Source organism: Leiobunum rupestre, chromosome 9 (assembly GCF_980474605.1).
Source record: "Leiobunum rupestre chromosome 9, qqLeiRupe1.1.hap1, whole genome shotgun sequence".
In the NCBI taxonomy this organism is placed as follows: Eukaryota; Metazoa; Arthropoda; class Arachnida; order Opiliones; family Sclerosomatidae; genus Leiobunum; species Leiobunum rupestre.
Window position 1 is genome coordinate 55105341 of NC_143392.1, and position 15069 is coordinate 55120409.

Genomic DNA, 15069 nt, shown 5'->3' on the forward strand with positions numbered 1-15069 from the left:
TTGAAAAAGAAAAAGAGTGAGATTGAGCATTCACAAATTTCATAATTATGTTTAAGCAGATTGCTCGTGGTTGGAGATGACAGCGTGTATAACCATCACGTCTGACCAAAGAAGGTAACTTCTTGATTTCAAACAAAAAGATCGACGGCCATCGAGCGTTTTCAGCCGTCAACGGTAATATCACGCAGAATACATTGGTTCTCGACCCATCAACGACGGTAAGCCGCGTCGAGTGGGGTCATTTCTTGGGAGGGAGGGAGACCACCAGGGAACACGGCGTGCCGGTGGCTGATCTCTTCCTCTCACCCTCTTTTTTTTCATTAACGGGGTATTTGAGTCTTTCTAATAAAATTTGTTTATTTTTAAATATTTTCTTTTACGCTGTTTCTAACTAGTTCGCCAAGGCGATAATTTATCTTCGGTTTTCTCTGGGTCTTTTTTTAAATAAGTGGCAACATGGAACCGTGCTTAATCGATAATTAGAAAAAGTAAGATCTTGATCATACGGAGTTTCCTCCTGCACGCTTACCAGAACAGCTGTAGAGAAGTGTCATGAGATATGGCACTACGAATTGACCGTGGTTGCCGCGTAGTACGCGCCCCGGCATCAGCAACACAAAAACTCGTTTTTTCCAAACCATCCCGCTTTTAACAGTCCCCTATTTCTACAGCGATAGTACCGCAATCCTCGCTAGGTAACTCGATGTAAATAACTTATATGGTGTCCGTTTCGAGAACGGAGTTACCATGGTTTGGGAGGGGTTAATTTTTTTAAAGGGGAAGACGTGTTGCCAATGCGAATGTCGAAAAGCGGCCGGCTGTGAACTCCTAATCATGTCTCCTGTTAGTAACGAAAGTGACTTAAAAAAAACATACCGTTGGTAACGTACGACAGTTAAGGTAAAAAATTACAAAACAAATCCGTCCGAATCTTCAAAATGATCTACTAGCCAATGACGACTTTCCCTCTTATGACGTCAGGAATATATATATATATATATATATATATATGGTGTTTGATTTTAGATTCATTGAGCGAGGTGGGCCGATCCTGGAAGAACTGCAATACCAGGCCAACCCGTGGCGGAGGTGGAGCAAGCTCCGACCTCTCCGCCGCCGTCCAAAAATAAGTTTAATATCTTGGGCCCCGATGGGACCCGTATCAGATATTAAGCTGATAAGAACAGATACTGAATTTGTTTATTAAAAATTTCAATAAAATACAGTACCCTGTCAGATAGTTCCTGTTTTTTTAAATTAGTTTAAATTAAAACAGGTCATTAAATAGATATAAAATTTAAAAAGTATAAAACTAATTAGTTCATAGAGATAAAACAGAGGTAAAGTTTAAAATTAATAAAAACTTCAACGTGAAGATTTCCCTTTTTTGGTTTCTTTGGTGGGAGTGGTACTGCGTGGGCGTTTTTGGTAGTTTTGGATTTCTAGTTTAATTTCGGCAAAGTATTCGGCTATGGACCAGTTAACATTACCGTCCTGGCCATAGGGTACTGTCTTGATGTGTTCGATAAGCATATGTAGTTCTTGTTTGGTTAAATGTTTTATAGGTGGTCTCGTTCCTGGAATCCAGGTCGTAGGATCATATGGAGGTCTGGCTGTTGCGGTGATTTCTTTTGAGGTGGTACCGGAGTCGGAGTTGTTCTTTTTTGGTTCGCTGTTTGTTGGTTCAGGTTTATTTTTAGGTTCATCGGGTTTTGGTGCTGTTTTCAGGGCATCGGAGTATTGGCTGGTTTTGACTGGAGGATCTATGGTCTTTGGAGAAGGTGTTGCCAGGAAAAAGCTGCTGTCAGAGGTTTTGGAGTCGTTTGATTGGGTAAGTATTTCAGGTGAGCGTGATGGTTTTTCTTTCAGGTCTTCTTCTCGAGTGGTGGCGTTGGTAAGTATAGGTGTTGAACTTCTGTGGTTTTCAGGATCTTGGGGTAAGTCGTCTCCGGTTTTTGTCTTCTCGGCCATCTGGTTTCTCTTTTTTTCGCAGGCGGAAGCCACGTGCCCCTCCTGGTCACAAAAAAAGCACTTTTTGGCAACCCCGGTATAGTATACCAGGGCCCTGCTCCTTCCAAAATAAAGTACATTAGGTATCGTTTTGTGCATTTTGATTTTTACCGATCTGTCGCCGTTTTTAATTCCTTTAAATTCCTTGTATTCGTCTAGGCGGTGTGCCTTAATTTCGCCGTATTGTCGCAGGGTCGTCAAGATTGAATCCCATTGAATCCATGAGGGAAGTTGCTTAATGGTGAGCCAGGCACCGTCGTCTTCGACGCTGGTGACTTTACATGCGGAGTTGTTAACTGATATTTCGCCGTAAGAGACAGCTTGCTGCATATATGCGAGGGTCGTGAAGGTTAGTAGAAAGGTATTCTTGCCAACAGATTGAAGAGTGTCAATGCTGTCCGGTCCGAGTTTCCCGTGGAAGGTTCGGGCAACTTCCACGTAGCCAGCGTCGACGTCAAGTCGGGCGGTCCGCTTCTTCACCTCTGCAGCCATGATGGCTTTAGAGGGGTCGTCAGGTGAAGGCAAGTCCCAGGAAGGAACAGCGTCAGGTAGTAATGGCTGGAATCGGCCAAGTCGGGATACAGCGTGGAGACCCGGAACAGCAGCGACAGGTAAGTAGCAGCAGAACCGGGACCAGGAACAGCAGCGGATTCAGGAACAGCAACGGAACCGGAAACAGCCGCGGCAACTTCAAGAGCAGGAACAGAGACGTCAGGATACCGGCAGGTAAGTCCGCATCACAGGAACTAGCTGTAGAGCTTGGATACTCGCTTAACGGCCTTTCGGCCAAGATTTCAGCGAAATAGCTGGGAACAGATACTACACTTTGATCTTAGCCAAAAGGCCGAGAAGCGATAACCGGCAAAGGGGGCTTTGGTGGTTGAAAAAGAAAAAGAGTGAGATTGAGCATTCACAAATTTCATAATTATGTTTAAGCAGATTGCTCGTGGTTGGAGATGACAGCGTGTATAACCATCACGTCTGACCAAAGAAGGTAACTTCTTGATTTCAAACAAAAAGATCGACGGCCATCGAGCGTTTTCAGCCGTCAACGGTAATATCACGCAGAATACATTGGTTCTCGACCCATCAACGACGGTAAGCCGCGTCGAGTGGGGTCATTTCTTGGGAGGGAGGGAGACCACCAGGGAACACGGCGTGCCGGTGGCTGATCTCTTCCTCTCACCCTCTTTTTTTTCATTAACGGGGTATTTGAGTCTTTCTAATAAAATTTGTTTATTTTTAAATATTTTCTTTTACGCTGTTTCTAACTAGTTCGCCAAGGCGATAATTTATCTTCGGTTTTCTCTGGGTCTTTTTTTAAATAAGTGGCAACATGGAACCGTGCTTAATCGATAATTAGAAAAAGTAAGATCTTGATCATACGGAGTTTCCTCCTGCACGCTTACCAGAACAGCTGTAGAGAAGTGTCATGAGATATGGCACTACGAATTGACCGTGGTTGCCGCGTAGTACGCGCCCCGGCATCAGCAACACAAAAACTCGTTTTTTCCAAACCATCCCGCTTTTAACAGTCCCCTATTTCTACAGCGATAGTACCGCAATCCTCGCTAGGTAACTCGATGTAAATAACTTATATGGTGTCCGTTTCGAGAACGGAGTTACCATGGTTTGGGAGGGGTTAATTTTTTTAAAGGGGAAGACGTGTTGCCAATGCGAATGTCGAAAAGCGGCCGGCTGTGAACTCCTAATCATGTCTCCTGTTAGTAACGAAAGTGACTTAAAAAAAACATACCGTTGGTAACGTACGACAGTTAAGGTAAAAAATTACAAAACAAATCCGTCCGAATCTTCAAAATGATCTACTAGCCAATGACGACTTTCCCTCTTATGACGTCAGGAATATATATATATATATATATATATATATGGTGTTTGATTTTAGATTCATTGAGCGAGGTGGGCCGATCCTGGAAGAACTGCAATACCAGGCCAACCCGTGGCGGAGGTGGAGCAAGCTCCGACCTCTCCGCCGCCGTCCAAAAATAAGTTTAATATCTTGGGCCCCGATGGGACCCGTATCAGATATTAAGCTGATAAGAACAGATACTGAATTTGTTTATTTGAAATTCTTGTCATGGTTACATATGCTCGCGTTATTAATTTTTTAATTTAGCGCGAACATTTGTCAAAAAAATAATAATGTCTTAATCTTTTGTTTCTTTTCAGGTTTGGATCTTTACAATGCATCAAGGTGAGTATATTTCTTTTTTCCATTTTTTTTCTTTAACTTCAAATTTAATTAAGTAGCTTTTAATAAGTAATGAATAACTTTTCATAATCTACGAAGGGGCATTAAGGCGGAGAAAGTACAATAACATTTAAGGCTAAAAACAATTTAAGAAAAACCGAACACACGGAATTTTGTTAAAACTAAAATTATACTTTTAACATGATAAAAACAGTTAAGGCTTGTAAAAATATTTGCATATATTTACAACATGTGGATACGAAAAAGATATAATTAAAAACATAATTACACAATTAGCGTAAGACCTATTTTTTCCCTTTCTTGGGATCTTTTTCACTAGGAGGACTATGCTGTCGTTTGGAACGCAGATGGAGTTGATTTTTTGCCTTTCCCAATGCTTTTTCGCACCACGCCAGGACCTTAGGTTCCGTGTTATTTAATTCGCTGACTTTACGACAGAAATCCTCTAGTTCGTCTTTCGTTAGGGTTCCGAAGTTCCAATGTCGTTCATTAATTGGTATCTCTTTAGGCTCCTTTGGAACAGTTTCTTGCGGGCAGTGGACTTGCTTTTGGGGTGACTTGACAGCATTGGCGTAGCCTTTGACTATAGTGGAAGATTCAGGTTTCTCGGGGGATGGCTCTGGCGTTGCAAGCGACCAACCCTCTTTCGAACCCTGAAAGTCTCTTGGTGGGGGGGTTACTCCATTCTCTTCTCGTGATGGTGAGGTTTCAGCCATCGTTTCGTCATGGGTGCTCGCTTCTTCGACATCCTCGACTGGAATCGGCATTCCGCTCCCAACGTTCTCTGGTTCGTTAGAGGACGGGTTCTGGTCAGTGGCGGTATCTGGAGATGGTCGAGCCTTGTTTTTCTTTTTCGGGCAATCCCGAACCTGATGACTGTCCTTGCGGCAGTAGAAGCACATACGCTGGACGCCTTGGTACATGATTTGGATACGATGTCCACTGATGGTCATCAGGTTCGGGATTGGACTCTTCACCTTGACTTCCAGACGCCGATTCCCATTGCGAACGTCTTTAAGTGGGCCTTTCTGGAACGTTTCCCACGTTTCAGAAAGAACTTCGCAATAATTCCTAAGGGCGGATTTCAAAAACGAAAGCTCCCACCAGCTTGGAGCATCTTTAATTGTAATATAAGACTTTGGGTCTGCAACCCCCACGATATTCAAATGTTTCTCGCCGACGATGATTCCAGCATCAACAGCTTTCTGGTAACTGACATGATTGTTGAACGTTATCTGAGCTTCAGTTTTTCCAAGCATCTGGAAAACCGTGATGCTCTTGGGGCCAATGCAGTCGAAAAGAGCAATAGCCAAATCTTCTACATTGACCCCGTCGAACTTGATTTTTGCAGTTGCCTTCTTCGAGGTTGAAGGTAAGGACTGCGAAACGGACGGCAAAGACTGCACGGCAGGCATGGCAACTCTGGTGGTGACCGCCGAAGCGGAGACCGGGACTCAGGAACCGCTGAGGAGAGGCAGACGGCAACTGGAAGGCAGGAACAGTAACTGGAACTGGTGCTGGACTGGCAACAGGATCGGCAACTTCTGGCGAGGCAGCGTGGCAGGCAAAACGAGCAGGAACACTCGCCTTTAAGGCGTAGAAAACACTTCTCGCCCCCCGACTAAGATCTCCGTATAGCACTATTGAAAACAGATACTACACTTTGATCTTAGCCAAAAGGCCGAGAAGCGATAACCGGCAAAGGGGGCTTTGGTGGTTGAAAAAGAAAAAGAGTGAGATTGAGCATTCACAAATTTCATAATTATGTTTAAGCAGATTGCTCGTGGTTGGAGATGACAGCGTGTATAACCATCACGTCTGACCAAAGAAGGTAACTTCTTGATTTCAAACAAAAAGATCGACGGCCATCGAGCGTTTTCAGCCGTCAACGGTAATATCACGCAGAATACATTGGTTCTCGACCCATCAACGACGGTAAGCCGCGTCGAGTGGGGTCATTTCTTGGGAGGGAGGGAGACCACCAGGGAACACGGCGTGCCGGTGGCTGATCTCTTCCTCTCACCCTCTTTTTTTTCATTAACGGGGTATTTGAGTCTTTCTAATAAAATTTGTTTATTTTTAAATATTTTCTTTTACGCTGTTTCTAACTAGTTCGCCAAGGCGATAATTTATCTTCGGTTTTCTCTGGGTCTTTTTTTAAATAAGTGGCAACATGGAACCGTGCTTAATCGATAATTAGAAAAAGTAAGATCTTGATCATACGGAGTTTCCTCCTGCACGCTTACCAGAACAGCTGTAGAGAAGTGTCATGAGATATGGCACTACGAATTGACCGTGGTTGCCGCGTAGTACGCGCCCCGGCATCAGCAACACAAAAACTCGTTTTTTCCAAACCATCCCGCTTTTAACAGTCCCCTATTTCTACAGCGATAGTACCGCAATCCTCGCTAGGTAACTCGATGTAAATAACTTATATGGTGTCCGTTTCGAGAACGGAGTTACCATGGTTTGGGAGGGGTTAATTTTTTTAAAGGGGAAGACGTGTTGCCAATGCGAATGTCGAAAAGCGGCCGGCTGTGAACTCCTAATCATGTCTCCTGTTAGTAACGAAAGTGACTTAAAAAAAACATACCGTTGGTAACGTACGACAGTTAAGGTAAAAAATTACAAAACAAATCCGTCCGAATCTTCAAAATGATCTACTAGCCAATGACGACTTTCCCTCTTATGACGTCAGGAATATATATATATATATATATATATATATATATATATATATGGTGTTTGATTTTAGATTCATTGAGCGAGGTGGGCCGATCCTGGAAGAACTGCAATACCAGGCCAACCCGTGGCGGAGGTGGAGCAAGCTCCGACCTCTCCGCCGCCGTCCAAAAATAAGTTTAATATCTTGGGCCCCGATGGGACCCGTATCAGATATTAAGCTGATAAGAACAGATACTGAATTTGTTTATTAATATTTCAGTAAAGTTTTACATATTTACATTTTCGTCATTTGTTATTTTGTTCGCGGGTTAAAATTAAATAAATTAACGCGAACAATCGTTAAAAATAAAAGGGTTCGTTTGTATATAAAATCGAATATAAAATTATGTTAAAATTTAAAATTTAAATTTTAAAACATATTCTTTCCTTTCTTCATTTCTTTTTGTGGAGTAGTGCTGCGTCGTCGTTTTTGCTGGTTTAGAAGGGTTTCACTGATGCTGACGAGGAGTTGTTCTGCATGCTTTTTTATTGGAACGTTGAGTGTTGGAGGTCTGGATCGGATGGTGTCGTAGAGAGTTTGAAGTTCAGTTTTGCTAAGTACTTTGAGTTCTGGTGTTTCGCCATAAGCCCAGGTTGTCGGATCGTATCGTGGTTTGGTGGTGCATCTGGTGTCTTTTGTGCTGCTGCTTGAGTCATGGGTTTCAGGTTCTTCTGGATGTGGCGGTGTTTTCAATGCTTCTGCGTATCGACTGGTTTGGACTGGAGGTTCTACTTTCTGTTTGGATGGTTCCGGTGACGTCAACGACCAGCTCTCTTCAGAGCTTTCCGATTCGTCGGCTAAGGTAAGTATTTTTGTATTACGTGATTGATTTTCTTCTAGGTCATCTTCTTGAGTTGCGGCGTTGGTGGTAGCAGTCTTCAGGTGAGTAGGTGTGGAGCTTTTGGTGGTTTCAGGATCTATTGGTGGTACGTGATTTTCTTGTTTTCTTTGTGTTTCCATCGTCGAGTGTTTCTTCGCTTCACATGCAGAGGCCACATGCCCCTCCTGTTCGCAGAAGAAACACTTCTTTGTGACACCAGAGTAATACACTAGTGCCCGGCTTCTTCCAAAATAAAGTACGTTAGGTATAGTTTTTAGCATCTTGATTTTTACCGATCGATCCCCGTTTCTGACTCCTTTTAGTTCTTTGTATTCATCGAAGCGATGTATTTTTACTTCTCCGTACTGCTTCAGATTGGTCAAAATTGCATCCCATTGGAGCCATGATGGTAGGTGTTTTATCGTCAGCCAGACGCCGTCATCGTCAACGCTGCTGATTTTACAGGACTTCTCGTTTATCGTTATTTCGCCATAGGAGACGGCTTGCTTCATGAAGGCCAGGGTTGAAAAGGTAAGAAAAAATATTTCTTTACCAATAGGTTGTAGGGTCTCGATGCTGTTGGGTCCAAATTTTCCGTGGAAGGCCCGAGCGACATCCAGAAATCCGGCGTCAACTTCGAGCCGGGCAGTCCGCTTTTTCACCTCTGCAGCCATGATGGCTTTAGAGGGGTCGTCAAGTGAAGTCAAGTCCCAGGAAGGAACAGCGTCAAGTGGTGTTGGCAGGAATCAGCCAAGTCAGGATACGACGAAGTGGCCAGGAGCAGCAACGACAGGTAAGTGTCAGCAGGACCAGGACCAGGATCAGCAGCAGAATCAGGAACAGCAACGGAACCAGAAACAGCAGCGGCAGCTTCAGAAGCAGGAACAGGAACAGGAACGTCAGGATACCGGCAGGTAAGTCAGCATCGCAGGAACTAGCTGTAAAGCTGGGAAACTCGCTTGACGGCCTTTCGGCCAAGATTTCAGCGAAATAGCTGAGAACAGATACTACACTTTGATCTTAGCCAAAAGGCCGAGAAGCGATAACCGGCAAAGGGGGCTTTGGTGGTTGAAAAAGAAAAAGAGTGAGATTGAGCATTCACAAATTTCATAATTATGTTTAAGCAGATTGCTCGTGGTTGGAGATGACAGCGTGTATAACCATCACGTCTGACCAAAGAAGGTAACTTCTTGATTTCAAACAAAAAGATCGACGGCCATCGAGCGTTTTCAGCCGTCAACGGTAATATCACGCAGAATACATTGGTTCTCGACCCATCAACGACGGTAAGCCGCGTCGAGTGGGGTCATTTCTTGGGAGGGAGGGAGACCACCAGGGAACACGGCGTGCCGGTGGCTGATCTCTTCCTCTCACCCTCTTTTTTTTCATTAACGGGGTATTTGAGTCTTTCTAATAAAATTTGTTTATTTTTAAATATTTTCTTTTACGCTGTTTCTAACTAGTTCGCCAAGGCGATAATTTATCTTCGGTTTTCTCTGGGTCTTTTTTTAAATAAGTGGCAACATGGAACCGTGCTTAATCGATAATTAGAAAAAGTAAGATCTTGATCATACGGAGTTTCCTCCTGCACGCTTACCAGAACAGCTGTAGAGAAGTGTCATGAGATATGGCACTACGAATTGACCGTGGTTGCCGCGTAGTACGCGCCCCGGCATCAGCAACACAAAAACTCGTTTTTTCCAAACCATCCCGCTTTTAACAGTCCCCTATTTCTACAGCGATAGTACCGCAATCCTCGCTAGGTAACTCGATGTAAATAACTTATATGGTGTCCGTTTCGAGAACGGAGTTACCATGGTTTGGGAGGGGTTAATTTTTTTAAAGGGGAAGACGTGTTGCCAATGCGAATGTCGAAAAGCGGCCGGCTGTGAACTCCTAATCATGTCTCCTGTTAGTAACGAAAGTGACTTAAAAAAAACATACCGTTGGTAACGTACGACAGTTAAGGTAAAAAATTACAAAACAAATCCGTCCGAATCTTCAAAATGATCTACTAGCCAATGACGACTTTCCCTCTTATGACGTCAGGAATATATATATATATATATATATATATATATATGGTGTTTGATTTTAGATTCATTGAGCGAGGTGGGCCGATTCTGGAAGAACTGCAATACCAGGCCAACCCGTGGCGGAGGTGGAGCAAGCTCCGACCTCTCCGCCGCCGTCCAAAAATAAGTTTAATATCTTGGGCCCCGATGGGACCCGTATCAGATATTAAGCTGATAAGAACAGATACTAAATTTGTTTATTTAGTGTTATAACAAAGTTACATTTTCCGCGTTTATTTACAAATTAAATTATCGCGAGAAAATTAAGATATAAACATACATTTCTTGTTGTGAGAGTCAAAAAATTATTATTTGTAAAAAACGTTAAAATTTGTTTTCTTTAGAAAAGGGAAAATGTTATAGCATCTGATTAAAAAATTTGTCAAGATTTAACACAAAAATAATTGGAAATGAACCAAAGTTTCAAATACATTATAAATAACTATATACAAAGGTAAATACGTATAAGTGTGGTAAAAAGTGGTCAATAAAACCTTAAAATTCATTGGGTAATTAAAGACTTAATTTAGAGAAGAAGGTATGTTAACCAACCATTTAAATGGACAATATAAGGAGCATTTTTTTCAGGGTTTTTAGCAATCCCACGGGTTTTTTTGCAGGTAAGTATTTAAGCTTTAATTATTTGAAATAACAAATCTCGTTTAAAAGAGTAGTGTAAGTTTATGGTTTTCGATTGTGACCACTGGTTTCTGGTCATTACTCCATTTTTCAACAAAGGTCACGAGAGGAAGCCGACAATAGTCTGCCCGCGCCCGCCGCAGAATCTCGTTTCGAACCCTTTCTAAGACAACAAAGGCTGGGACAAATTTGCTTTCAAATAGCTTCTTGTTACGGGCTTTCCAAACTTGGAATTTGATTTCTGTAAGTATTAGGGAAAATACATAGATGAGGGGGAGAGGGACCGGTAGGGGAGCGTGATATAAAACAGTTTTAATAGATATAAAATTTAATCCGAAGAATTTTCGAAGTGTACTTAATAGCATTTTTGCGTTATCGCATTGGTACATTAAATGTATAGTGGTTTCATTGCTCTTACAAAAAGGGCATTCTCTGGTTTTTGCCATACTGCGTCCAAACAATAAGTCTCGAACAGGGAGCACATCGTGGATAACTTTAAACAAGAAGTCGCGACGAGAGCCTTCTATGGCCCTCGCCCCCGTTCGTTTAAACGCGACTGTCCAGTTTATTTCTGGTTTCATAGAAACCATTCGTGGTATGGCCTTAATGGCCAATTTACTAGATATTTGGGCGTGACTTAAGTCCGACAACTTGTCATTCGTTTTTAATTTGCTTTTAACAATTACTGCCGAATTTTTAGCCTCGATGTAATTATGACCAATTTCGGCCGCATGCGGGATTTTCAAGTCCCATTTCACACCGAAGACAGTTTTGGCACAGGTAGACAAATGGTAAGTTACCGATTTATTCACACAGTGTTTGTCTTGCATTAGACAGTTCAAAGTTCGTGATAAATTTAAACTCGAAGTAATTGTCCGAAGGTGAGGTACGTTAATACCGCCATCTGACACGGGTAAGTACATGGTATTCCTATTGACTAATTCGGTTTTACCGTCCCAAATAAATTTAAACATTAATTTTTCTAATTGAATTAGCGTCTCTTTTGAGAATTTCACCAGCGGAATAGGATATGTAAGCCGGGGTATCGCTACCTGATGCAATAGTTGGGCTTTACCAATAAATGACATTGACAATTCGCGCCATCTCTCGATGGAATCTTTAAACCGGGTTACATAATTATTTTCATTACTTGGATCGATACTCATATTATTAAAAAGTATTCCCAATATTTTAACATTTCCATTACTAATGGTAAGAGGCAAATTGTTAACAATTTCTTTATGGCCAACGCCTAATCGAATAATTTTCGATTTTTGCTTGTTTAAAAGGCTACCCGACATTTCACAATAATTTTGCACTTCACCTACGGTGTCATTTATACATTCTAGATCTTCACTCACGCAATTAACATCATCTGCGTGGGCTGCATATTTCAACTGTTCCTCGACCGAGACCCCTGGACAGGAAAGACCGCGTATCAGGGGGTTCGAGTTTATTCTAAACAGTAGCGTTTCAACGCATAAACTAAATAAAACGGGAGAGAGGGGGCACCCCTGCCTTACACCTCTCCGTACTTGGAATTCCTTGGACAACGAATTATTGATTAAAATACGACTCGTATTACCTGTATAAAGGGTGCGAATAAAAGCTAAAAAATTTGGGCCAAACCCAAAATTATCTAGTACGTTAAAAATAAAAGAATGATCCAAACGATCAAACGCTTTATTAAAATCTATCGAGAGTAAGTACCCCGCCTGACCTCGAGCATTAAGTGATTCTATCGCGTCTCGTAATAAAACGAGATTGTGATAGCTCACTCTACCCTTAACCCCGCAGGATTGCCCACGACCGATCAAATGGTCGGTGACACGACTAACTCGGTTTTCAAAGACCTTCGCTATCAGCCTTCTATCTAAATTTAGGAGCGTGATTGGACGCCAAAACTCTACAAAATGTTTAAAAAGATCGTCTTTGCAAAGGAGTGAAATATTCCCAGTTTGCATAGACTCGGGAAAAGACCCCGCCTTCAGAGCAGCATTTACCACAAGGGTAAGTATGGGACCAATTAGTCCCCAATATTGTTTGTAAAATGTAACGGTTAAACCGTCTGGCCCAGGCGCTTTCCTGGCTTTGAAAGATTTAAGAGCGTTTAACAATTCTAGCTGGGTTACGTCTCCTTCTAATTCCTCCCTGGCTTCCTCGGATAAACGAGGAAGCCCGGGTGGACGTTCGAAGGTTTGAACCGGCTCGGCTTCGTACAATTTCGCGTAATAATCGACGAAGGCGGACTCGATGACGTCAGGGTCGTTACGCCGGACACCATCAACCTCGACCTCGCCGATAACCCCCTTCTTACGGGCCCCCTTAGCTTGTAAATAGAAAGCGGAGGAGAAATTTTCCTCTCCGCTCAATTCTACTCCTTCCCTAGAACTGACCAAATACTGGTACTTTTGCGTATACTGCTCTTGCAGTAGGGTCTTTACCTGTTCTTCCGCGGAACACAAAAATACATTTTTAACGGGGGCCCTGGCTAATAAACCCAACGCCCACCGATAAAAATTAGCACACCTGCGCTCGTTCGACGCGACCAATTTCCCCTTTTGTTTGAGAAAGTTAGAGATTTGCACTTTAAAATTATCCCAACCATTAAAGTCGTGTAATTTATTTAAAAGTGATCGAATTTCATTTTCGATACTTTTATCGTTCTCGTCGACGGGGGTGAGGAGTTTGTCGTTAAGACGCCAAACTCCCCGCCCCCGAGGAATTCCCCCCCTAACTCCGACACACACTTGTAAAAGGCTGTGGTCAGAGAAACCCACGGGTAAAATCTGGATAGAATTTAAAATAAACTTAAAATCGTTACTAAAATATAAATAATCGAGTCGGCTTTTTACGTAGTCGTTTTTCCAAGTAAAACCAGGCGTAGAAGGAAAAGTGCGACGCCAAGCGTCGATTAAATTTAAATTGGTTATCACTGAGGACAGAGCGTCGGTACTGGGGTCGGGGTAAAAAGTTCCCCCTTCCCTGTCCAAGCTCGGGTCACGGACACAGTTGAAGTCACCCCCAATAATTAAAAGGTCATATTGACCATCTAAAAACGTATATAATTGATTAAAAAAGATTTTTCTCTGTTTAGGAATACAAGAGGCGTAGATATTTAAAAGGCGAATGCGGTTGTCCGCACAAATAAAATCGACACTTATTATACGACCTTCGTGGTCGGCCCGAAAACTTTTGATAGAAGGTTGCAAGTGATTTTTACAGAATATAGTTACGCCGCAGGAGCGGTTAGAACCCTGACTAAAATAAATACAATTGGTAAAAAATTGGCGTCGTATTGACTTCCAATTATCGAGATTTAAAAGATGCGACTCTTGTATAAGGAGTACATCGAGGTTGCTACTTGTAAAAAGTGCCGCTACGTCGGCCAGTTTTTTCTGCTCTCGCATACCGTTAACGTTAAGAGTTCCAATATTTAGGCTTATCATCAAAAAGGTAGGTAAGCTCAAAAAAGTTACTACTTGCTTTTCTTGGGCGTGTTGCCCCGGCTCCTAGAATTGCCACGTTTGGTTTGTTTGGAGTCCGAAGCACTTTGGGATTTCTGCGCGTTCGCCCTTACAGACGGACTAGCTTGTGACGGAACTGAGTCTTTAGAGTTCTCCATCGGCATAACGGACTGGTTGTCACCCGCGCCGAAGGTAAGTACATTAATCTTTTCTTTTTCAGATGCCTTGTGTTGTTCTGGTGTAGACACGGGGGACCTGTACTCCGATTCGTCTTCCGAAGGAACGGCGATGTCATCGGATTCCATAGATGTCGTCGGGCCATCGATCAAGGTGAGTTGGTTCTCTGGCCTTTCCACGGAATCTTCTTGATTCTCGAGTTGCGCCTCCTCAGCGGCTTGCTTCGCTTTCTGCTCTTGTTTAGCTTTCTTCTTCCCGCAAGACGAGACATTATGTCCTGCCTCGTCACAGAAGAAGCATTTTTTAACGACGCCCCGGTAGAAAACAAGGGTGCGAATCCTGCCAAAATATAACACGTTGGGTATTGATTTGGTCATCTTGATCTTAACAGCTCTGTCGCCATTCTTCACACCCTTCAGCAGAGGATGCTCGTCGAAGCGGTGAGATTTAACTTCTCCGTATTGACGTAACGTGCTGAGGACTGAATCCCATTGTATCCACTTGGGCAAATTTTTTATTGTCAGCCAGAGGCCGTCGTCTTCGATAGCAGTGAATTTGCATGGCTTACCGTTGATCATCAGTTCTCCGTAAGACTGAGCTTGTTGGCAAAGTGCCAGCGTAGAAAAGGTAAGTAGAAATATACCTTTCCCGACAGGTTGCAGAGTGTCGAGACAAGCAGGACCCATTTTCCCGTGAAAAAGTCTGGCGACATCAAGGAAATCAGCATCGACTTCAAGACGAGCTGATCTCTTCTTTTCTTCCGTAGCCATGATGGCAGAGAAAGAGAGCTCCTAGAATGGAGCTGATTCTGAAGGCTTGATCAGAAGATAAGGCCGGATCAGGATCGGATTTGAGAGACAACAGCGGGGCAGAAACCCCGTAGCGGAATCGGCAGCCGAGCAGGAACTGAGCAGCGACAGAGC

At 42.9% G+C, this 15069-nt stretch overlaps 3 non-coding genes and 4 pseudogenes across 3 annotated transcripts; all 7 read right to left on the reverse strand.

Annotated features, from left to right (window-relative positions):
- Positions 1-1035: 1035 nt before the first annotated feature.
- On the reverse strand, positions 1036-1222 carry LOC149931217 (U2 spliceosomal RNA). The gene has a single exon (XR_016476428.1). It is a non-coding gene; the product is annotated as a U2 spliceosomal RNA (small nuclear RNA).
- Positions 1223-2763: 1541 nt separating this feature from the next.
- Positions 2764-2866, reverse strand: LOC149931218 (U2 spliceosomal RNA; annotated as a pseudogene).
- Positions 2867-3925: 1059 nt separating this feature from the next.
- On the reverse strand, positions 3926-4104 carry LOC149931219 (U2 spliceosomal RNA; annotated as a pseudogene).
- Positions 4105-5798: 1694 nt separating this feature from the next.
- LOC149931220 (U2 spliceosomal RNA) lies at positions 5799-5936 on the reverse strand (annotated as a pseudogene).
- A 1071-nt stretch (positions 5937-7007) lies between these two features.
- Positions 7008-7196, reverse strand: LOC149931221 (U2 spliceosomal RNA). Its single transcript, XR_016476422.1, has one exon. It is a non-coding gene; the product is annotated as a U2 spliceosomal RNA (small nuclear RNA).
- A 1533-nt stretch (positions 7197-8729) lies between these two features.
- On the reverse strand, positions 8730-8832 carry LOC149931222 (U2 spliceosomal RNA; annotated as a pseudogene).
- Positions 8833-9895: 1063 nt separating this feature from the next.
- On the reverse strand, positions 9896-10085 carry LOC149931223 (U2 spliceosomal RNA). Its single transcript, XR_016476505.1, has one exon. It is a non-coding gene; the product is annotated as a U2 spliceosomal RNA (small nuclear RNA).
- Positions 10086-15069: the final 4984 nt, after the last annotated feature.